Consider the following 24233-nt stretch of genomic DNA (forward strand, 5'->3'; position numbering starts at 1 on the left):
TTATTGGAGACAAGGTGAAAGTGCTTCAAGAGCAACAGTCTTGTATTATTATAAATTTGCATACTAATAATATGAGGCAGCATCCTGCTGCGTAAAATTTTTGCTGTAGCTCGTTTGGCACGGAGCCAATAGTTCATTTTTCATTTTTCATGCAGCGTGCGCACCATGTCAATGGAGTGTCTCCACGGATGGGTGCCATACCCGCCTGGGTCGGCCAGTTATATATACAACCAGATAAGGAACTCAACCGATCCTTACGAGGGCGCACGTATACCCTTTTTCGCCCCCCGTAGCTCTGAACTCCAGTTGTCCCAGTATTTAAAAATTTTCTGTAAATGGCCCTGGCCGGACTGAGACGTCGACCTCGGCTGAAAAAGCTTCGTTACAGATGGCGCCCGAGCAGGGACTCTGGAAACAAAGATTTGTTATTCTATTCTTTATATATTTTGAGCATAGAGATCGGCAGATTTTTATTTATATTTTATTGTAGACAGGATGTTTTTCCTAAAAGCCACGCCCCCGCACACAACGTTTTCCCCGATACATTGCTCAAATTTTTTTTAATATGTCCAAAGAAAGCCCGCCAGAAAAGTCAAAACCAGCCAGAATCTTCCCAGCAAAGTACCCAAGACCCTGATCTTGCCCAGAAACGCGTTAGAACGCACAGAAAGAACCGGACAAGCCAAATTTGAATTTTGGGAGACAAAGTTTTTATATCTAGCTATGAGAAACTCCTATTCCCGCAAAAAATTCATTCCGAACGCGTGTCGTTTCATTTTGGCCAATAGCAACACGTTCGGAATTTTTAGTTTCGGGATCGCATCTTGGGGGGAACATTTTTTTTTTTTTTTCAGAGATACAAAGGAGGAAAGCTACAACTATAGCTGTGCGACAGAGAAGGATACACAACGTCGACTACAAAGCAACACCGCGGGCTACAAGCGAGCTATGTCGCTACAGGGGCGGGCAGAGCTACGAACGCGAGCTCGGGCGCCACAAACCCCGCGATCAAAATTCTGCACAAAGAGTTCTTCCGCTACAAGTCGTGCAGCGCAGCCGTACGGCATCTGCCGACGTCGACGCTTGCCAGCAGAGGCTTGAAGCGTCAACCAAGTACAACGAGCGGGCACTCAAGTTCGAGCCTTCAAAGTGACAAGTACTAATCAAGACTTGGACTCAAGTTTGATCCGTAAAAGTGACCAGTCGAACGAAAGGCAAAAGAATCACACAAAGCAACAGAAGCCCCCTCGGGGGCTTCTCAAGCATAGAACAAAATCCAAAGATACCTAGAGTAGTAAAAAAAAAAAACTTTTAGTCCGCGAGCTTCGAACCAAATCCGTCGAACAAGTGACCATTCGCTGGCAAACAGCAAAATTATCTCAAGCCACGCTTAACAAACATAGTCCACCAATTTAGCACGGCCCATCGGCAAAATCAGTTTCACGCTGCGCTCTACGAACAACCATCGAACAATTTTGCTCGGGCTTCGACAAAATTTTGGTGCTACGTTACGTTCCGCGAGCATCGTCAAACAATCTGGCACGAGCATTTCGGCAGCATCCTGCTGCGTCACATTTTTGCTGTAGCTCGTTTGGCACGGAGCCAATTGTTCATTTTTAGATCATCGTCCACATTTAAGACGTTTTAAGTGACAAAGTTAACAAAGTGCATGGAAGGAAACCGACATGTGACAACCAACAAGAAAACAATACGACACGAGGATAAAACAAAACAACAGTGAGCAGCAAACGACGGCAACAGTGCAAGTGTATGTGTGTGTGTGTGATTGCTGAGACGCCGCTGCCCGCCAAAACAGCGACGCCGCACAGTGGGGCAGATCCTCATTTTGCGTAGCAAAAATCATATCTTTTGAACCAGTAAAAATATTTTCAAAACTAAAAAAGCATTTGATAGAAAACTTCATAAGCTTTAAAATGAGTGTTTTTACTGCGTAATAGGTTGATTCAGGGCTTTCGGTAAAAGCTGAAAAATATTTTCAGTGCATATTTTACATGTAAAATTAAAAAAAAATTATTTATTTTTTGTTCGAAATATAAATTTCAATCTTTTTTATTTCTTTAAACAGTATTGTTTAATATATAAAAAAGTTTTATTACGCTTATTTCAAAAAAAAAAAATTTTGTTTTTTTTTATGAAAATTGTATGATGCCTGCCATAGCGAAAACGTATGAAATTGCACTGCGCTCTTCCTCTTCTATCACCATTTTTTTGCGAGGTTGTATCAGTTTTTGTCCTTTTACTTCCCCAGACGCAGCTGGACGCATAAAAGACCGGGGTTATTTCGTTAGAGAATTGATTAACAAAGACTCCTGTGGTAGTGGGATCGAGTCCAAATGAGTCCAATTTTTGTTCTATTCCATCAAAGTCAAAAAATAGCCTAATTTTAGTGTTTTTTTTAAACATCGCTGGGATAAAAGGTCAACAAGTGAAGAAGCAAAATTCTACGGCATTTAATTAGAAATAAATGTACTTTTCATAAGAAAGCAAAAACATAAAGATCGGTCATATAACTTGTCATCAAATCAGTTTTAAAGTTTGCATTTTTTATAAAATTTTCACATTTTTGCGCGCACTGAAAAATGGGTCAACTTTGAGAGGCTGTCACGTCCACAATTCATACCTGATTTCAAAAATCTTTTGGATTCGTAATCTTTCAAGTTTTCTCTATCGAATGCTTTTATTACTTTTTACGAACGCTTTCGTCAAAAAAATTATTTGTGGCACGCTTTTCGGCCGCCTGCCCCAGTGTGCGCCGTCTCCACACGTGAGTGTGTGTGTGTGCCTGTTGTGTGTGATCCGCCCCTAGTGCTCCACCGGCAACAGCAACAACAACCACCGCACAGCCTCGGAGGGCATTCCGCCACCAACGTCATCATTACTCATAATCACGGACTTACCTCTCTCGATCACTTCTGTCAGTCGACAAATCGAACTTATTTCAAACCATTTAATACAATTCCATTATGGTGCACCATAATATTATCATAATAATATAATCATAATTAACAATAAAGTTGGATAATTACCCAACTTTAATTGAATACAATTCATTTATATTCAACAATTTTATATAACTTCTCCCTCCTTACATTGTCGGCATTGTCTACATTGTTGACATTGCTTACATTGTTTACACGTTTACAATTTATAGTTGACACCCAATTGTTTACATGAGACAATCGTGTAATCTACATGGTGTAGTCTACGCGGCACATCACTGTAGAGAAATGTATTTAGTTAGCTAAAACCCAAGATATACAATATATATATATGTCTACAATTGAATGGCAAGGGCAGGATTTCTCCTTATCTCACTTGTCTTCAATTCAAATGAGAATACACATACCATACAGCCTTAACAGTTTGTAACTGAAACTCAAGGATTTGCTAAATATGCGCAGTCAGAAAGGAACTCTAAGGCGAAAGGCAACATAGCGGTCCTGTTTAGCTGACGCTACTGTAAATTTCCGATATTTACAATTAACAAAAAAAAACATTAGACGACAGACGATAGTGCTTTTATTTGCTGCTAAGCAATTCAAAAGCACAATTGATTCAGCTTTATCAGATGGTCTGGCTTTAAACTCTTATGACCAATAACGACGTATTTTGTGTACTGAATTTCAAGAAGATTATGGCCTTGGATTTATGGATTATTGAGCTAACATAGTAATAACGCTACCAATAATCTTTTACCAAAACGCATTGCTAAGACCAGTACAGCAAAATTAAAGCTGTTACACGATCAACCAGATTGTTAGCCATTAGCACAGCCACAAACAAGAAAATTCAAAATCATTATAGCGTTAGTTTTATAATCTGGTGTTGTTGATACAAAAAAAAACGAATTTAATTGGGACCAGCCAATAATGGTAGCTTCAGGTCCCCTAGTCGGGCAATAATTTGAATTAGGCATAAATTGACTATTTAAAGCCAATTGAAAAATACCAAATAGGCCAAAGAGAAATTGGGTCCCATAGTTGGGCGCCAACAAATACTTATTCTGTAACATTCAACGCTCGTTGCCCATTTGAGCAGATGGACATTAAACTTCTTGCTGGTTCCGGCTCAGCTGATGTCGGCTGGGTGTGGGTTATATAATTCACCGAGAAGTTTTGTGCTCATACTAAGAATAAGTTTATATTATTAGAGATTCGCGTGCTATTCCGAGAGTAGCTATTATCACTTGAAATTCAAACAGGGAAAGGATTGGGTGGACTAATACAATGATAGGCAACTTAACGGACAAATTCTACTAGCCTGCTTCTGGCATTGTTGTAAAGTTGTTATTTCGTTGACTGATGTTGCAGCAATTTCCCTCCCTTCCATGATCGCTCGTGTCTATTGACCGAATAAATATTCAACTAGTGATCCCTAGTACAACCGCAAAAATAAATTACTCTACATCCCTACTCCATCGACGCATGGCTCCAAATTTAAAAATATTTAGCACATATTTAAAATTTTGAAATATTTTATTTCCCATAATAAACAAGAGAGACAAATTTAAAAACATACTAATTAAAATATAATTCATAAAAACTCGTAGTTAACTTCAGGAATATTATTATTTACAAATTTTTTAAAAATATCGACATCAAAAGAAATAAAATTCATAAAGAAAAGAAACCCACTAATTGCGACAATCTAAAATGATATATAGTTTAAAAATATTTCCTAATTTTAACTTATAATAAATAGACACTTGCTAAAACATATAATAATAAATAAACAGAGTGTGAGCAGAACGATGTACAAATCAGAATTCATTTCCTATCATTTAAGATACTTTTAGCACTCAACTATTTTTTCCGGTGTACTTTGTTTTGCACCAGGCGCGACGGCTAAAATCAGCGCAGCTAGAACAGCTGTTTGATATTTAAAGTTCAACGAACTGATAATTTAAGAGCAATTTAAGAGCAATAAATTCTTCGAACTTGCACATTCTACTTCAATTTTTTCTTTAACCTCGCTTTCGCGAGCAGCACGTTAAAATATTAATGTGCGGCTACAGTCGAGCACGCTCGACAGTAGGATACCCTGAGCCCAGGGACTTTTTTATAAAAGTTAATTTTCGACCAATTTTTTATATGGCAGCTAAATGATATATGGAACCGATTTGAACCAAATCTGGTCAGAATGTACAAAGCCAACATTAATGCATATTCTATCAGTTTGGTTAGGATGTCTTAAAAAAAAATTTCTTTTCATACTAAAACTTGATGTTCTTCCAATCGATCCAATAACAGCTATATGATATAGTCGACCGATTTGAACGAACTTCGGCCAGGATGGACAAAACCAAGTTAAATGCATACCACAAAAAAAACCTCTACACGAGGTAAAAGTCTAGTGACGAAAACAATTTCTAGCCCAAAATTTCTGATATGGGCATTTCCACAGAAAGGTCAACCACAGCAAAAAAAATCAAAGTTCATGAAAGTTTGTTGTTTTACCATATATGTATAGGGTATCGATTATATTTAACTAAAATTAACATACATTGCATTTATTTATAAAGCTTTTTATAATATTCGAATGCAAAGTCGATCAACTGTAAAAGTTTTGTTTTATGCAGTTTTATTGCACGACTTGTTTTGATCAACATTCTTAATGAGAGACATAATGCATTGATATTTGAGCTTTTCAATATCGGTAAATATTCAAAGAGTACCAGAAAAATGTAAAAGGAACGATGCGATAGCCAGTTACGGTAAATTTTTTACTTTGTCTTACCGTATACTTCGATGTCGCGTGCGACACTGAAACAGATCATTTTTTATCAGTGCATCAAAAGTTTTCGTGTAAAACGGTTCGTAATATATAAGCAAATAGATATTTGCAAAATAAATCAAACAAAAAAAAGTTTCCTGGAAAATAATCAGCGCTTTGATTTAAATAGACATTTAAAGTTTGTCGCGTGTAAAAATTAAAAAAATTTATGGTAAATTATTTTTTAATAATTTTTTTGCCCCTCCTACTTTCCTCTTCTAGATGGATAAAAACAGCTCAGAAATAAATAAGTTAAAATGCAAGCAGGGGAGAGAAAATTAAAGCTTGATAAAACAAAATTACAAAACAATAAACAAAAAAATAGTGAAAGAATGCGGAATGCTAGAAAGAAGTGGAGAGAACTAGCTGATGAAAACATGGTTAAAAAGAGACGGGAGCTTAATCGCATGCGACAACAAGAGAGGCGCCAAAAGCTTTTGGATAATCGAATTTCACGTCAGATCCAAAACGCGCTTTACAGTTGTAAACAAACCTTAGAAAAAGCTGTTAAAAAAGTGGAGAAAGCGATGCCAAAGGAAATAGACACAAAGCTTTTAGTTCTTGACGTTTTGGTAAAAAAATATAAGCAGATTCAAGAAAGCCAAAACGTTAACAAGTCCTGCAGAGGATCGGAAAGCCTTGGTAATGAAATCAAAGATTTTTATGAAAATGACAATGTGAGTGTGCAATCTTCGGGGAAAAAAGACACCATTATATTTGAAGGAAAATTAGTAGCTAAGCGCTTTATGCTAATGACGGTATCTGAAGCATATGAGCTTTTTAAAGAAGATTTTCCGAATAAATTTGTAATCAAATCCTGTTTTTTTTAAATGCGACCTCGCTACGTCCAGCTGGTTAGTAAAATGCCGCACAATATGTGTGTATGCATGTATCATGCAAATTTTGGCTTCCTTTTGGAAAGTTGCACTAAAATGATTCCATCTTTTCCTAAAAAATTTGAAACATTTCTTAAAAAAGTTTGCTGCAATATTCAAAGTGAATATTGCATGATAAACAATTGTAAGAAGTGCCTTTCGAATTTAAAAATATCAATTCATTCCTTTTGCATATTTGGCTAATATGGAAGATGAAACAAACTGGCAACAATGGAGAAAAATAGATAACCACATTACTCTTTCAAATATAACTTCAACATTATCTGAGCTAGTCGTTGAACTGGAAAGAAAATTACCATCATTTAAAACCCATTTTTTTTGTAAAAAGAGCTCAACAAAAATATTTTGAGGATGTTAAACTTAAGTTAGAGCAATCCGAGCTCGTAATTCAAATAGATTTTGCTGAAAATTATAGATTATCACACCAAAATGAAGTACAAAGTGCACATTTTAGCTACCGCCAGGTAACAATTTTTACCTGCGTAGCTTGGTGGGCTGGTGGTTCACAGTCTTTTGCAATTATAAGCGATAAGCTTACCCACAATAAGCACGATGTATTTATTTTTGTTTTACATCTTTTAAATAAAATTAAACAAAATTATGGCACTTTTTCAAATATTTATATATTTTCTGATGGAAGCTGCGCTCAGTTTAAAAATAAATATATTTTAACCAGCTTAAAGGAAATTATTAAACAAATAGAATGCGTACAAATAGAATAGAATTTTTTTGCAAGTTCGCACGGAAAAGGAGCCGTTGATGGTGTTGGAGCCGTTATAAAAAGAAAAGTATGGCAGATAACTAAATCTAAAAACATTGTTTTACCCGATGCCCAATCGTTTTATGAATGTGCATCAAATTCATTAATTGGAATTAAAATAGATTTCGTATCATCGGCCGAAATTGAAAATATAGGTTATATTCATAGGTTAGACGAAAAATGGAAAATTTTAAAAGGTTTTCCTGGAATTTGCCAAATGCATTCCTTTTGCTGCAATGGCCAACAGGTTGCAGCAGCAAGGACTGCATTCTCAATTAAAAAACCTTTTTTTTGACACTTTTTATAATATTCTTTGATAATTTTGTTTCTGTTTTGTTTTCTTATATATGAAATATTTCCTATTTTTGTTATTCTTTATTGAAGATATATTGTTTAGTTTATAAATTTTGTTAAAGAAATATATATATTAATTACATTAAAAATAATTTAAAGTCATATTTCTCATTTGTTATTATATAAAAACTAAGAAAAAGTAAAGTGGAAAAAATGTCGCGTGCGACACGTCGCGTGCGAACTTTTTTGAACTTAGATAAAAAAAAAAAACTACCTAATGCTTTTGAACGAAGCCAAGCACAAAATAAACATACATTATTGCTTAACATTTAAAAAAAATCGCGGTAAAATATTCTTTCAGGTTTTGCTAAAATCGGTGCTTGATCTGTTCAAGTTGAAAGCGACTTCTATTTTTGTCGCGTGCGAACTTCATGGTTTTTTGTAATTTTCTCAAAAACGAACACTCGCCCAAAAATCTATTTGTACAAAAAATAAAGTGCTTATCATAAGCTATAAGTTTCGCCTTTTGTCAAAATAAAAATATCGTCGGTAAATGGTTTGTTTTTCACTTTGAATGCGTACGAATGTCGCGTTCGACACTGTGGAAATGCCCATATCCAATTTTGTGACGAACGAAATTCAGTTTAATATAAAAATTTTAAATAAAAATATAAATTAATAAAAAAAAAACGAATATTGGCATTGTGCACTGTGCGCAAAAAGAGTAAGTTCCTTTGTACATAAAATTTACTTTTTGCGCAGTGCCGAATGCCAATATTCGCTTTTTGTACCATGAGCCCATTGAAAATGGGCAAAAAAGGGTATAATGTGTTTGGCAGAATGTATGTAACAGGCAGAAGGAGGGGTGGCAGACCCCATAAAGTGTATATATTCTTGATCAGGATCAACAGCCGAGTCGATCTAGCCCTGTCCGTCTGTCTGTCCATCTGTTTGAACGCGTCGATCTCAGATACTATAAGTGCTAGAGACTTCAAATTTGGAATGCAGGTTTGTGAATACCATACGCAGGTCAAGTTTGTTTCCAATTTTTGATGCCACGCTCCCTTCGCCCACAAATTGAACAAAGCGATTTACAGGCGCAATTTTTGACATCGCACTCCCTAACTGAACAGTTAGTTGAGAAGTATGCGTATTAAACGACCCTGAAAATTTCAAAGCGATCGACCAATAAATAGAGAAGCTATTTCGGAGTTTACATTTAATTCAATAATTACATTTGCATGGCAAATCGAACGTGCGAGCGAGACAGCATGTATACGTTTGTATGCAAGGCGCGCACAAAAACAGTACGAAATAGTACCCATTTTTTTTTTTTGGGTACCAAATAAGAATCAAGCGATAAGCAAAAGTATTATCGATATCATGTAATGAAAATGTTAATGTATAATTAAAATATAAAAATGTATTTTTGCATGGCAGAAGCCGATAGCTATGCATGAAATTGCATGAGGGAAAAAGCGATCATTTTGCAGCCCACCTTTTGCATCTTTGCCAAGCACTGAAAGCTGCAAAATAATAATTTTAATTATTAATATTTCCGATTCGTTACACATATATATAATAAGTATCTGCTTATTATCGTTGTAAAAAAACGAAGCGAAGTTGTAGTTTGTGGCTACTCTTGACAAACTCTACATCGATTGCAAGCGATTACGATTACGACTTGCGATTTACCAATTTATCAATTTTTAATTAATTTTAAATAAGTTTAACATAATACCGAGTGATGTATTAGTTCAGTGAGGCATTAATAACGTAGTCTGCAGTGATAAGCACAGTGATTTAAAAAAACCGAAAGTTGTTCATAGTTTCGAGAGCGAGCGAAACGAGCCGGGGGAAGGCGAACGAAGCGAACAGGGGGCGGAGCCCCCTTTTTTACTTTAAAATTCAAGGAAAGCTCAAACTTCGGTTTTAATTTTTTTTGCAAAGCTGCATTAATTGAGCGTCGTTTAAGATATGATTATATGAGATATCCTAACCAAGCTCACAGAATTCGAATTTGTTATTGTCTTACACATTATGACCAAAGTTGTTTCAAATCGGTCGACTATATCATACAGTTGCCAAAGGAAAGATCGGTCGAAAATCAAGTTTTAGTATGAACAACGTTTTTGTTTTTTGAGATATTTTAACTAAACTGACAGAATATGCATTTCAGATAGTCATTTAAACTTATAAATTTGTTTCTATATATATTGCTATATTAATTACCCATGGTTAAGTATGTTTACCGTTCAAATCTATGGCAAGACGGCTAAGTTATTAGCATATAAACAATGAAACAAGTTTTTCGCAAGGTTGATTTTCGACTGATTGGTCCCATGGGAGCTATATGTTATAGTGGTCCGATTCCAACCAAATTTGGACAGGTTATATAAGAGGATACGAGATTCTTGATTTGTAAGTTTCGTACAGATAACTTAAAAAATAAATAAGTTTTTCATATTAGAGGTTGCTTATTGAACGTTCGTATCGATCGTTCCTATGGCAGCTATATGATATAGTGGACCGATTTGAACCAAACTTGGTTAGGATGTATAATACCAGCCCAGATTCATATTCTATTAGTTTGGTTCTGATAACTCAACAAATAAAAAACTTTTCTACACCAAAGCTTCATTTTCGATGTGTCCTTTTTTGTGCCCATTTTTAATGGGCACAGGGTATAAAAATGAACTTGATCTGCCTATGGTATCCAGGAACCTACATACCAAGTTTGAAGTCTACTTTGAGGGGTCTGCCACGCCCCCTTCTGCCTGTTACATACACTCTGCCATTTTCAATGGGCTCAGGGTATAAAAATTACACACGCGAAACTATGAACAACTTTCGGCTTTCATAAGTCACTGTGTTTATCACTGCAGACTACGTTATTAATGCACCACTGAACTAATATATCACTCGGTATTATATTAAACTTATTTAAAATTAATTAGAAATTGATAAATTGGTAAATCGCAAGTCGTAATCGTAATCGATTGCAATCGATGCAGAGTGTGTCAAGAGTAGCCACAAACTACAACTTCGCTCAGCCTGCAATCTGGCAGCACCCATTTTCTCTCACTCTCTCCTCTTACGCAACAAATTCAAGCCTGCCAAAGGCTGCTGCAGTGCGCGCGAAATTTGAAATAAAAGGCAATGTCTAATTTTATGAGATTCTTAAAGCGGAAAATGCTAAGTTTTTTTTTACATCGATAATAAGCAGATACTTATTATATATATGTGTAAGGAATCGAAAATATTAATAATTAAAATTATTATTTTGCAAATTTCAGTGCTCGGCAAAGATGCAAGAGTAGTGCAGCAAAATGATCGCTATTTCTCTCATGCAATTTCATGCATAGCTATTAGCTTCTGCTGATTTTTGCCATGCAAAAATACATATTTATATATTAACACAATTATATTTTAATCAAATTGTATATTTGTATATACATAAATTATACATTATCATTTTCATTACATGATATCGATAGTATTTTTGCTTCTCGCTTGATTCTTATTTGGTACCCAAAAGAAAATGGGTACTAATTCGTTCTGTCTTTGTGCGCGCCTTGCATACAAACGTGAACATGCTGTCTCGCTCGCACGTTTGATTTGCCATGCAAATGTAATTATTGAATTAAATGTAAATTCCGAAATAACTTCTTTATTTATGGGTCAATCGCTTTGAAATTTTCAGGGTCGTTTAATACGCATACTTCTCAACTGATTGTTCAGCCATGGAGTGCTATGTCATAAATTGCGCCTGTAAATCGTTTTGTGAAATTTGTGGGCGAAGGGGGCGTGTCACCCAAAATTGGAAACAAACTTGACCTGCGTATGGTATTCACAAACCTGCATTCCAAATTTGAAGTCTCTAGCACTTATAGTATCTGAGATTGACGCGTTCAAACAGACAGACGGACAGGGCTAGATCGACTCGGCTGTTGATCCTGATCAAGAATATATATACTTTATGGGGTCATACGTTCTGCCAAACACATTATACCCTTTTTGCCCATTTTCAATGGGCTCAGGGTATAAAAAATGTTTTCATACTAAGACTTGAATTTCGCCCGACCGGTCCTATGACAGCTATATGATATAGTGGTTCGATTAGAACCAACTTTAGTCAGGATATATAGGTCTAACTTAAATGCATATTCTATTAGTTTGGTTACGATATCTCGTCAAACAAAAAAGTTTTTCATACTAAGACTTGATTTTCGCTCCATCGGTCCTATGACAGCTATATGATATAGTGGTTCGATTAGAACCAACTTTGGTCAGGATATATAAGTCTAACTTAAATGCATATTCTATTAGTTTTACGATATCTCGTAAAACAAAAAAGTTTTTCATACTAAGACTTAATATTGGACCGATCGGTCCTATGACAGCTATATGATATAGTGGTCCGACAGCTATATGATATAGTGGTAAACCCATTTCGGTCAGGATATATAAAACAAAGTTAAATGCATATTGTATCAGTTTGGTTAAGATATATCATAAAACCAAAAAGTTTTTCGTACTGAAACGTGATTTTCGAACAATAGAAAAATGTACATATTTAGTTAACAGGTAATATCTTCCAAACACCTCAGCCAAAGTTTATGTTTCATATACCAAAAAACGCAAAATTTTACGTACTACAACATACTCAAATTTAATAAAAGTATATCGCCAAAATTTAAGCTAAAAAACTTTATTTCACCTGTAAAATGTTACCTAAGTACTTAAGAAAAAAGCTTAAAGGTATGGTAAAGGTATAACAAACCTTTTCAATGGAATATATATATAACATATCTGTGGCTTCTATGGTTTGGAAATTTTTGAGGGATTTTGCGTTTTCCCGCTAAACTATCGGCTTTTTCAAAATGTCGTTGAACAAACATTTCTAGATTTTTGAAATGAAATAGATCCCCATCATTACATCTAAGCTTTTTTAGCGCTTTGGTACAAACAGACAAACAAACTGACTTTTCATTTCATTTTGAGAAGTCCACTAAAAATTTCAAATTTATTTATCTTTAGAACCAGTTATCGGATTTGGGTGATCGAGGTATCAATCGACGCGTATTTTTAAGTAACATTGTTCAAAAATACAAAATTTTAACAAAAGGCCCCAACAGCCCCATTAGCTGCAATCAAATAAATTTTTCCCCTCCCACTGACACCCCCGTATCTCATTACCCAGGTTGGTTAGTATGCCATTTTGTAAGTTAGGACTAAACCTTTCGATCGGTATATAACTCGTGCTGCTTTCGTCACTATTTAATTCAATATTGTTAGTCGCCTTTCGCACCATTCGTGCTGCTTTCGTCACTATTTAATTCAATAATTACATTTGCATAGCAAATCAAACGTGCGAGCGAGACAGCATGTATACGTTTGTATGCAAGGCGTGTACAAACACAGTAAGAAATAGTACCCATTTTCTTTTGTGTTTCGATTTCAAGTACTATATGACCTAGAGACTTCAAATTCGTTATGTAGGCTCCTGGATACCATACGCAGGTCAAGTTTGTTTCCAATTTTAGGTGCCACGCCCCCTTCGCCCACAAATTGCACAAAATGATTTACAGGCGCAATTTTTGACATAGCACTCCCTAACTAAACAATCAGTTGAGAAGTATGCGTATTAAACGACCCTGAAAATTTCAAAGCGATTGACCCATAAATAAAGAAGTTATTTCGGAATTTACATTTAATTCAATAATTACATTTGCATGGCAAATCAAACGTGCGAGCGAGACAGCATGTTCACGTTTGTATGCAAGGCGCGCACAAAGACAGAACTAATAAGTACCCATTTTCTTTTGGGTACCAAATAAGAATCAAGCGATAAGCAAAAATATTATCGATATCATGTAATGAAAATGTTTATGTATAATTTATGCTTATACAAATATACAATTTGATTAAAATATAATTGTGTTATTATATAAATATGTATTTTTGCATGGCAAAAAACAGCAGAAGCTGATAGCTTTGCATGAAATTGCATGAGAGAAAAAGCGATCATTTTGCAGCACTACTTTTGCATCTTTGCCGAGCACTGAAAGCTGCAAAATAATAATTTTAATTATTAATATTTTCCGATTCCTTACACATATATATAATAAGTATCTGCTTATTATCGTTGTAAAAAAAAAAATAGCATTTTCTGCTTAAGAATCTCATAAAATTTGACATTGTCTTTTATTTCAAATTTCGCGCGCACTGCAGCAGCCTTTGGCAAGCTTGAATTTGTTGCGTAAGACGGAGAGAGTGAGAGAGGAAAATGGGTGCTGCCAGATTGCAGGCTGAGCGAAGTTGTAGTTTGTGGCTACTCTTGACACACTCTGCATCGATTGCAATCGATTACGATTACGACTTGCGATTTACCAATTTATCAATTTCTAATTAATTTTAAATAAGTTTAATATAATACCGAGTGATGTATTAGTTTAGTGAGGCATTAATAACGTAGTCTGCAGTGATAAGCACAGTGATTTAAGAAAACCGAAAGTTGTTCATAGTTTCGCGTGTGTAATTTTTATACCCTGAGCCCATTGAAAATGGGCAACAATCAAAAAAGAGTACATGGGCTCAGGGTATCCTACTGTCGAGCGTGCTCGACTGTAGCCGCACCTCACCGCGAGCGAAGCGAGCAGGGGGCGGAGCCCCCTTGTTTTTTTTAATAATTTATATTTTTAATGAAAATTTTTATATTCAACTGAATTTTGTTCGTCACACAATTGGATATCACTAGACTTTTACCTCGTGTAGAGGTTTTTTTTGTGGGATATCAGAAATTTTTGCAATTGCTTTTGCTTTTGACATTGTAACTTTATCATTAATGCAGGCATATAGTAAAATATATAAATTTATTTTTTGAATTTCTTTTATACTTAAAAAAAATTTTCTTTAATTATAAAGAAAACTAGGGGGCTCCGCCCCCCCTCTCGCTTGGCTCCCGTTGCTACAGTCGAGCATTCTCTACTGTCGGACACCCCGTACTTACTATGAAAAATATTTTTTTAATACTTATACTTGGATTTCGCCCGATCGGTCCTATTACAGATATATGATATAGTGGATCGATTAGAACCAACTTTGGTCAGATTCCATAAATGCATATTCTATTACTTTGGTCACGATATCTCGTAAAACAAAAAAGTTTTTCATACTAAGACTTAATATTGGACCGATCGGTCCTATTACAGATATATGATATAGTGGATCGATTAGAACCAACTTTGGTCAGATTCCATAAATGCATATTCTATTACTTTGGTCACGATATCTCGTAAAACAAAAAAGTTTTTCATACTAAGACTTAATATTGGACCGATCGGTCCTATGACAGCTATATGATATAGTGGTCCGATTTGAACCAACTTTGGTCAGGATATATAAAACCAAGTTAAATGCATATTGTATAAGTTTGGTTAAGATTTCTCAAAAAAAAGGTTCTTCATAGTAAAACTTGATTTTCGCCTGATTGGTCCTATGACAGCTATATGATATAATGGTGCGACATGAACCAACTTCGGTCAGGATGTATAAAACTAACTTAAATGCATATTCCATCAATTTGGTTAAAATATTACACTAAACAAAAAAGTTTTTCATACTAAAACCGAATTTTGATAAGATCGGTCGTAAGATAGCTATATGATATAGTGGTCCGATTTGAACCAACTTTAGTCAGGATATATTAAACCAAGTTAAATGCATATTGTATCAGTTAGGTTGAGATATCCAATAAAACCAAAAAGTTTTTCGTACTAAAACGTGATTTTCGACCGATAAAAAAATGTATACGTATATTCAGTTAACAGGTAATATCTTCCAAGATCTTCCCTCAGCCAAAACTTATATTTCAAATACCGTTTTTTGGTACTACAACAACTACAACATACTTAAAGTTAATAAAAATCGTTGGAGCAGTTTTTTCAGAAATCGCAAAAATGGAAGCCATAAAACTTTATTTCACCTGTAAAATGTTACCTGAGTACTCAAGATTTAGAGGTACGCCTAAAATCCCTCAAACACACCATTCTAATGATATATAGAACACAGCTGTAGCTTCTATGGTTTGGAAACTGCTGAGGTTTCAATTTAAGCGGAATTTAGCGTTTTCCCGCTAAACTAGCGGTTTTTCAAAAAGTCGTTGAACAAACATTTCTAGATTTTTGAAATGGAATAGATCCCCATCACTACATCTAAGCTTTTTTAGCGGTTTCATAAAAACAGACAAACAAACAAACTGACTTTTAATTTCATTTTGAGAAGTTCACTAAAAATTTCAAATTTATTTATCTTTGAATGAGTTATCGGATTTGGGTGATCGAGGTATCAATCGACGCGCATTTTTTTATTAGAATTTTAAAAATTAAAAAATACCTAACGGCCCCAATAGTCCCATTAGCTGCAATCATTGAAATTTTTCATAGAAGATGAAAAGAAGGAATGAAATGAAGCAAAGGAAGATGTCGAACATATGAAAAAAGAATTTTAATTTTTACCAAACATAAGATTTTGCATTTCGCACAAGCCATTTGCAAAATAAAATATTACACAATAAAGCTTTAGCAGACATTGCAATATAAGAAATTGCAATTATTGGGGGACCAAATGAATAAATTTTTATTGGCGATCAGCCATAACCTCTCTTTTTTTCACACTCACTCAACTCTTTTCTATTTCGAATTTCATGTAACCAAGCTCATGTGGGTCAGCTCTTTATATTCGCGAAGAAATTCGATATAGGCTGTTTTCAGCTCAGGATTGCGATTAAAACGCCGCACACTGGGGCAGGCGGCCGATATGCGTGGCAAAAATCATTTTTTTGACGAAAGCGTTTGTAAAAAGTAATAAAGGCATTCGATAGAGAAATCTCCAGAGATTACAAATCCAAAAGATTTTTGAAATCAGGTAAAATTGTGGGCGTGACAGCCTCTCAAAGTTGACCCTTATTTCAGTGCGCGCACAAATGTGGATTTTTCCTAAAATGCAAACTTTAAAACTGATTTGATGACAAGTTATATGACCGATCTTTATGTTTTTGGTTTCATCTGAAAAGTACATTAATTTTTAATTAAATGCCGTAGAATTTTGTTTCTTCACTTGTTGACCTTTCATTCCAGCGATGTTTAAAAAAAGCACTAAAATTAGGCTATTTTTTGACTTTGATGGAATAGAAAAAAAATTTGGACTCCGAAGGACTCGATCCCACTACCACAGGAGTCTTCGTTAATCAATTCTCTAACGAAATAACCCCGGTCTTTCATGCGTCCAGCTGCGTCTGGGAGAGTTATAGGACGAAAACTGATGCAACCTCGCAAAAAAATGGTGATAGAAGAGGAAGAGCGCAGTACAATTACATACGTTTTCGGTATGCCTGTCTGTTAATGAATAAGATGCACAAAATATAGATGCGAATATAATGAATTAGCATTATTGTAACTTGTACCTGTCTTAAAATTGTTTAGAGCCGTTATTGCGCAAATTATGTTTGGGAAATTTTGAGCAGGTATGTATTGCAGGTAAAACCAATAGTGGAGGAAATTTATACGAACTTTTATCCGTTCTGATGCAATATGAATGGAAATCACTGCCTATTCTTTTTCAATAGGGTTTTAGTTTTTACCTAGTCAAAAAGGAAATACCTATTTAATGATTCAAAGGCAATATTGGGTAAACTAGGTGTTGTTTTTTACCTTAACGATTCAACGAAGGAAAATAATCTGGACGATTCAATGCAGGAAAATAATCTGGACGATTCAACGCAGGATAAGGAATGCTATAAGCATGGAATTTCTCCATTACATTGTAGAATAAAGTGTATGGACTTTATTTTAAAGCTTGCGTACACAATTCCACGGCCAGGAGAAAAATATGACGATAAACAAACACAGAAGGAAATCAGAGCTGACCGGAAAAAGATTATTCAAGCCGAGTTTACTAACAGGCTTGGATTAAAGGTGGACTACCCAAAGCACAATTATGGAAATACCAATGATGGGAATACGTCCAGAAGATTTTTCGCCAATGATGAAGTGACCTCTCAAATAACAGGTGTTCACAATGACATTATTAAAAGGTTGTCAGTTATCCTTAATGTCATAAATTCTAAGGAAATGATAAATTGCTCAAAATATGAAGAGTATGCATCAAAACAAAGCAACTTTTGATTGAAATGTACCCAAGAAGTTGCTTACTCCTACCGTTCACAGGATTTTGGATCATGGCGCAGATTTAATTGAGTACCAATGCCTACCGCTTGGAGAGTTGTCCGAAGAAGCACAGGAATGCAAAACAAGGAATATAAAAAATTTAGGTACACGAATACTTGCAAGATTTCACGTGAGAGACAGAATGAAGACCTTTTTAATATGCTGTCGGCCTCTTCAGATCCACTTGTTTCATCCTTTAGACATGTTAAATCACGAAAGGATTTAGAAAAAAATAATTATAGTGCCGAAATGATAAGTTTATTAGATATTAATCCAAATGTTGATGAATATTTTGAAAAAAATCAGGCATAAAATAAATATATACACAGCTAAGCTCATAGAATATTAACTAGATTATTAAAACTATTTAATATGTTAAAAAATATTGTTTAATAATGAAATAAGATTAAAATAAATATACTAAACATCAAAAAATTGGTTTTTTTTTTAATTTTACATGTCAAAAATGCACCGAAAATATTTTTCAGCACTCATTTTAAAGCTCAAAGAGTTTTCTATCAAATGCTTTTTAAATTTTGAAAATATCTTCACCGGTTCAAAAGGTATGATTTTTGCAACGCAAAATGAGGATCCGCCCCACTGTGCGTTGTTACCAGATCCCATGCAGTGCACTGCAGTGGAAACAACACTTGCAACAAAGACTATGTTGGTACCACAAAATCAAAACTCAGAACCAGAATATCCCAACATAGATCAGACAGTTAACTTCGCCCGCAAACAAAAATACAGAAAACAGCCCTAGCCACGCACTGCATACATACAGTAAATTTTGAAGACACAAAAATGTTACATCAAGAGCATTTACAAAAAACGTTATACAATTGAGATGCTACACATAATAAATACAGCAATAAACAAACGACTTAACTACAAAATCGACACTGACAACTGCGCTCACATATTAGAGGACTGCATTTAAACAAAGCGTCTCTGAGTAGTGGTGAGCTTCATTCAGTTCATGATGAAATAACATAAGGTGGTTCCGTCGCGAGCCGAAGTTTTACGAAGTATCCACTTATTTCAGTGCACGTTTGCTTGTTGAAGAGAAAGGTTGTGTGCGGACGAATTTTTTTTTTTTTTGTACATTAACCCTCAAGCGTACACATATGTAGAGCTGGATAAATTTGTAATTTCTTTTTATTTTAAAATAAGAATATATTTTAGAGTTAAGTACTTAAACAAAAAAATTTGTATTACGAACCAAAAGCAGAGCTTAATTGGTAATTCAAAACTATTAAAAATCAAACTTTAAAACAATGTCTCGTCATTTTATTATAAATGGCATATTCAAACCCTACGGACATGCTAAGGGTTAATCAACAATCACATTGCCGCCTCACTCACACTCAATACGACACTCAATTTACTATGTTCGTTTCGCTCGCACTCCGACGGGACCACCTTATGTTATTTAATCATGATTCAGTTTTCTGAGTGCAACGAATTCAGTGAACTGGTGAATGCTCATTTCTGATCAATTTAGAGTATTCAAATGAACGTCAGTCAGTGAACTCGGAGCGAACGTAATGAACGAAGCCAAGAATGCCAGAGTGCTCAGAGAACTACATACGCGCAATTGTGTTATGAACCGACTTATCAATCGCAGCCAAATATCGATTTGCCGGCTAACTATCGGTATACTCAGGGATGAGTACGACCATCGATACTTGGCGAGTCGGGTAACAATAATTTATATTTTTACTAATCGGAATAATACTCAGACTTTGGTCTCATAACACCTTCACGGACAACTGCTGGCAAGGCTTAGGTGAACAGATGTTGTTATCCACCTCAACGATCGCCCTCCCAACCTATAGTCGGCTTTTAATAGTTCGTGCCGACTCCCTACTCCAAACCTTACCCAACCTTACCACATACCCATCTCACCCGAATAAATAAATTTAATTAATCATTTCTTTAAACGTTATAAAATTTAATTAATATTATTAATTATAATTATCCTTAACATTTTAACCACATTATTATTTAAATTGCATTCGATACTTCGTGCTCGATATTTACAAATAACAACTAACAAAATTCACGGAATACCCTTAACAAACAAATGTAAACAAACCACAAAATCCAACTATCTGGCAACCCCGCATTCGCTGGTGGAGATCCTGAGTCCCAGGCGCCAACGCAGGCCACCGCCCACACCCTGAGATTAAGAGTCTCATGCTCTACCGACTGAGCTAGCCGGGCATAAGCTCACTGCTTCAGGTCCTTGGCATGGAAGATCCCGAGCGGAGTGCCTTGCAGTGTCTCCAACTCATACAGGCTGTTCCCAACTGCCTTCACGATCCGACATTTGACGTACTTCCGGCAGAATTTGGCGTTGATATTCCGGCGGAAATCGCTAAGCACAAAATTCCGCTTGTACACCTCTTGACCAGGCAAGTTGTGAACCTCTCGAGACTTTAGGTTATACCTCCTTTCTGCCTTCTCGTAGGCCTGATGTAGCGCCTCCTGGATCCGCGCTCTATAAATCCGTTGCTTCTCCGAGCGGGCCAACGGTGCTATAGCCGCATCCTCCAAGGCACCTAGCTTCCACGCCAGAGCGTAGTCAGTGCCGCTCAGAAACATGTTCTGCCCAAACATAGCAAAATATGGCGACATTCCTGTGCTCAAATGCACTGCACTGCATAGAGCCGCCTGGATCTCCGGCAACCTTTCATCCCACGTCGTCTGGTCCTCGCTTACGTGAGTCCGAATTGCTGCCAACACGGACTGATTAACACGCTCCGATGCATTCGCCTGAGGCGAGTAATTAGCGGTCTTAACATGGTCGATTCGGTGATGGTTGATCAAGGCACCGAATTCTTGCGACGTGAACTGTTTCCCGTTATCGGTATGTATTACCTCCGGTACTCCAAACTGCGGAAATATGTCATCCTTCAAAACCTTCACAGTCGCCACCGACGGTCGCGGATGAATCCGGCAGCTCCCAAGAAGCTCCTCAGCTGCCGTACGCTCTTTGGTACTGGAATTTGGAGAATCGCTTTCACCTTTTCTGGATCCGTTTGCAACATCCCCTCGCCGATGACATATCCCAGGTACCGAAGGTACTTGAAACAGAAGTTGGATTTCTGCAGCCCGATCGTCAAGTTCGCATCGCTCAGACACTTCGCCACCTTGGATACTAGTTCCATGTGTTCCTCGAACGTTTTGGAGATTATCAGCAGATCATCCAAGTATACAAACACCTTACCTCGGAGTGCCTAGGGTATGACGCGGTCCATCAGTCGACACAACCTTTGTGCAGCGTTGCACAATCCAAACGGCATCATCCGGAATTGATAGAGAGGCCGACCCGGAATTGTGAAAGCCGTGTACTGCCGACTCTTCGGATCCAGCTCTATCTGACAGAACGCGTGCTTTAAATCAACGCTGCTGATATACACAGTGTCATCCACTCGGCTCAGTATCGACTCGATGTTTTAGAGCGGATAGGCATCCTTGACGGTGACGGCATTCAACTTCCTGGGTTTTCTCACCAATGTCATCCGGTTGCTCCACGGACTCTCGCTCGGCTCTATCACTTTGAGTCGCAGCATCTCATCCACCTCTGCATACAGCAATTGCTGGACTGCCGGAGACACCGGATAAAACCGCTCCTTTACGGGCACTGCTCCGTCTACCAGCTGTATAGAGTGCTGCTCCAGGTGAGTCTTCCCTAACCCTTCACGCTCGTACGATCTAAACTTGACCTTTACTGCTTCCAGTCTCTGCTGTTGTGATGCATCCAAAATGTGTGGCTCGACGGGTTCGCTCTTCGTCAAGAACTCTGACTCCACCAAGTCCAATGCCTCGACTCCTACGATGTTAGGTGCAAGTCCGAACTTCCGCCAGAAATCGATACCTTAGTAAAGCGGCTGCTGGATAGAAAAAAACACACATACAGCGTAAGCGATCTTTCCATCTTCGCGTACTGGACCATCGCGACTACCTTGCCGACGATTTTGTGCCTCGTGCCTCCTGCTGCTTGCACTGTGGTTGTCGTTGGTGTCATCTGCAATCCCAGCTGCTCAAGCAATTCCATTCCGCTTGCTCCCAGCAGACTCACGGACGCTCCTGTGTCCAATAGACCCAACATGAGATGACCTTGCAGCTGTACTTCGGCAAAAGCCCGTCTGTCGCCATTGACCACCATCTTCACCGAATCGCACACCGAATCGCTCCTGACTCCTCGACTCGTATCGTGTTCTGGCTCGCTGCACTCGGGAAGTGGTTCCGGCCTGCGTCTTTTCTTCTGTGAATTGCTGATCGAAAATCCGTGCTCTGGCCTCCTTACCGACCACTTGGGCTCCTTAGGGTGCGTACTACCTCTTAACAATACGATATTCTTTATAGTATATATGTTTTCCTTATTTTTCGAACTTAAGGCTAAAATGTTATGGGAGGAAGGATCTAGTTTGATGGTGGAACGGCAGAGCACGACTCCTCCCCTTTTGTCCTGCCCTGTCGACTGTTTCCCGACTGGCATCTAGGGCATTTTGGCAACACCACATCCGGATGACCACACCTGTAACAAAATATGTTACGCACTGGAGACTCGCATTCCCAAAATGAGTGCCCGCCTTGCGCGCAGTTCCAGCACGCAAATGATGAAGCCTTCTCGCCACAACTTGTACGCGGCCGATACAGTGCTTCGACAGCTTCTGTCGGCTCATCATTTGGCGTTCTCTCGGGCTCTAAAACAAACGCCTCCTGGATCTGATGTCGCTCTCTGGGGCGGTGGAACGGTCTGCGGACGACTCCATCTATTGGTCACCCACTTCTCAGCGTCATGACACTCATCACGTAGCATCTCCCAGTTCGTTATGTACATCGGATAGATCATTCGCGATATGCTGTCCTTAATGTTGACTTTGATCACCTTGATCAGGTCACGGTCCGAGAAGGGGGTGTCCAACCTGGATCTGAGAGCCAGCATCTCCTGCAAGTATTCGTCGACGCTTTCGCCCGGTCGTTGACGACGTTCCCTGAGCTCCTGCTCTTGCTCGAAGCTGGATTTTCGGGTCTGGAACTGGATTTGCAACGCATATCGCAAATTGGGCCAATCCATCGTCTGCCCGGTCCTCGCATGCATCCAGAACCAATCCTTCGCTCGACCGTCCACTAGCAGGTGGAAATCTCGGATCACCTCTGACCAGGGCAACTGGTAAGCTTTCTGCATGTGCTCCACGCGAAAGATAAACTCCTTTACAGGCATACTTTTAGAGCTTCCATCAAACGTCAGCCCCCTTGCACGGGATCTGATCTGGATTCCGCGCGTTCGGTCGTGTTTGACCCTGGAGAACCGGCCCGGTGTCGCCTCTGCTCGTGGCTTGACCGTCGACTCTCATATCCGGCTTGGGCTCTCTGCTGCCTTTCCAGTTTCCTGCTGTCCATCCAATTTCCGGCGCCGTGTTGAGCCGTCTTCTTTGCGGGAGCCGCGAGTGATCCTGCTGGTTTTTTAAGTGGCTTTCCTTGAGGCGGATCCGCTTGCTCCGTGTTCTTAATGGTATCCTGGATATCCATCATAAACCCTAGCATCTCTTTGCGGAACTGGGCCGTGAGATCTGCAAATTCTGCTGACAATTGTGTCGACCTCGCAGCTCGGTCAGTCTCCAAAGCCTGGAACAAGGCGACGTTTATTGCCGACCGAATCTCACTCGGGAGTTCGTAGGGCGCTGCATTCCCTTCGGGATTGACCCACTGGGCACCGGCATTCGCCTGATTCGGCAATTCGGAATAGCGTTGCTTCGGTACTGTTCCTGTTCGCTGACTGGTGCCTCCCACGGCATCCTGTAGTGACCTATCCGACTCCATTGGTGGCAAGTCTTGCTTTTCAGCCTCTAATTCAGCGCTGTGTTTAGCAGACTGCGCCCGCGTCGTGACACCCAGTTCCTCCACTCCTCTATTCCGGATATAATCAAGGCTACGTCTTAATTTGCGCTCTGCCGACTGGTTGCCTTTGTTGGCCGAGCTCATTCCCTGTTTATCCCATTTCAATAACTGTCCTACCTCCAAATATTTTCTTGCTAATCTGTGAATGTTCTTTTTCCTAGCACTGGTTCCCCTTACCATTTAACTCTGTTATTTATTTTACTTATTTAATTTAATTTCCCGTCTTTATAAATATCTGTGCTTTTGGTTTAACCAAAATAATAAATATAACGATTCATAAATAACAATTAATATATAACAAATAATAGATAACAATAATAAATAACAATAAAATAAATAACAAAGAAA

The sequence above is a fragment of the Drosophila innubila genome (assembly GCF_004354385.1).
Source record: "Drosophila innubila isolate TH190305 chromosome 3R unlocalized genomic scaffold, UK_Dinn_1.0 2_E_3R, whole genome shotgun sequence".
Taxonomy (NCBI): domain Eukaryota; kingdom Metazoa; phylum Arthropoda; class Insecta; order Diptera; family Drosophilidae; genus Drosophila; species Drosophila innubila.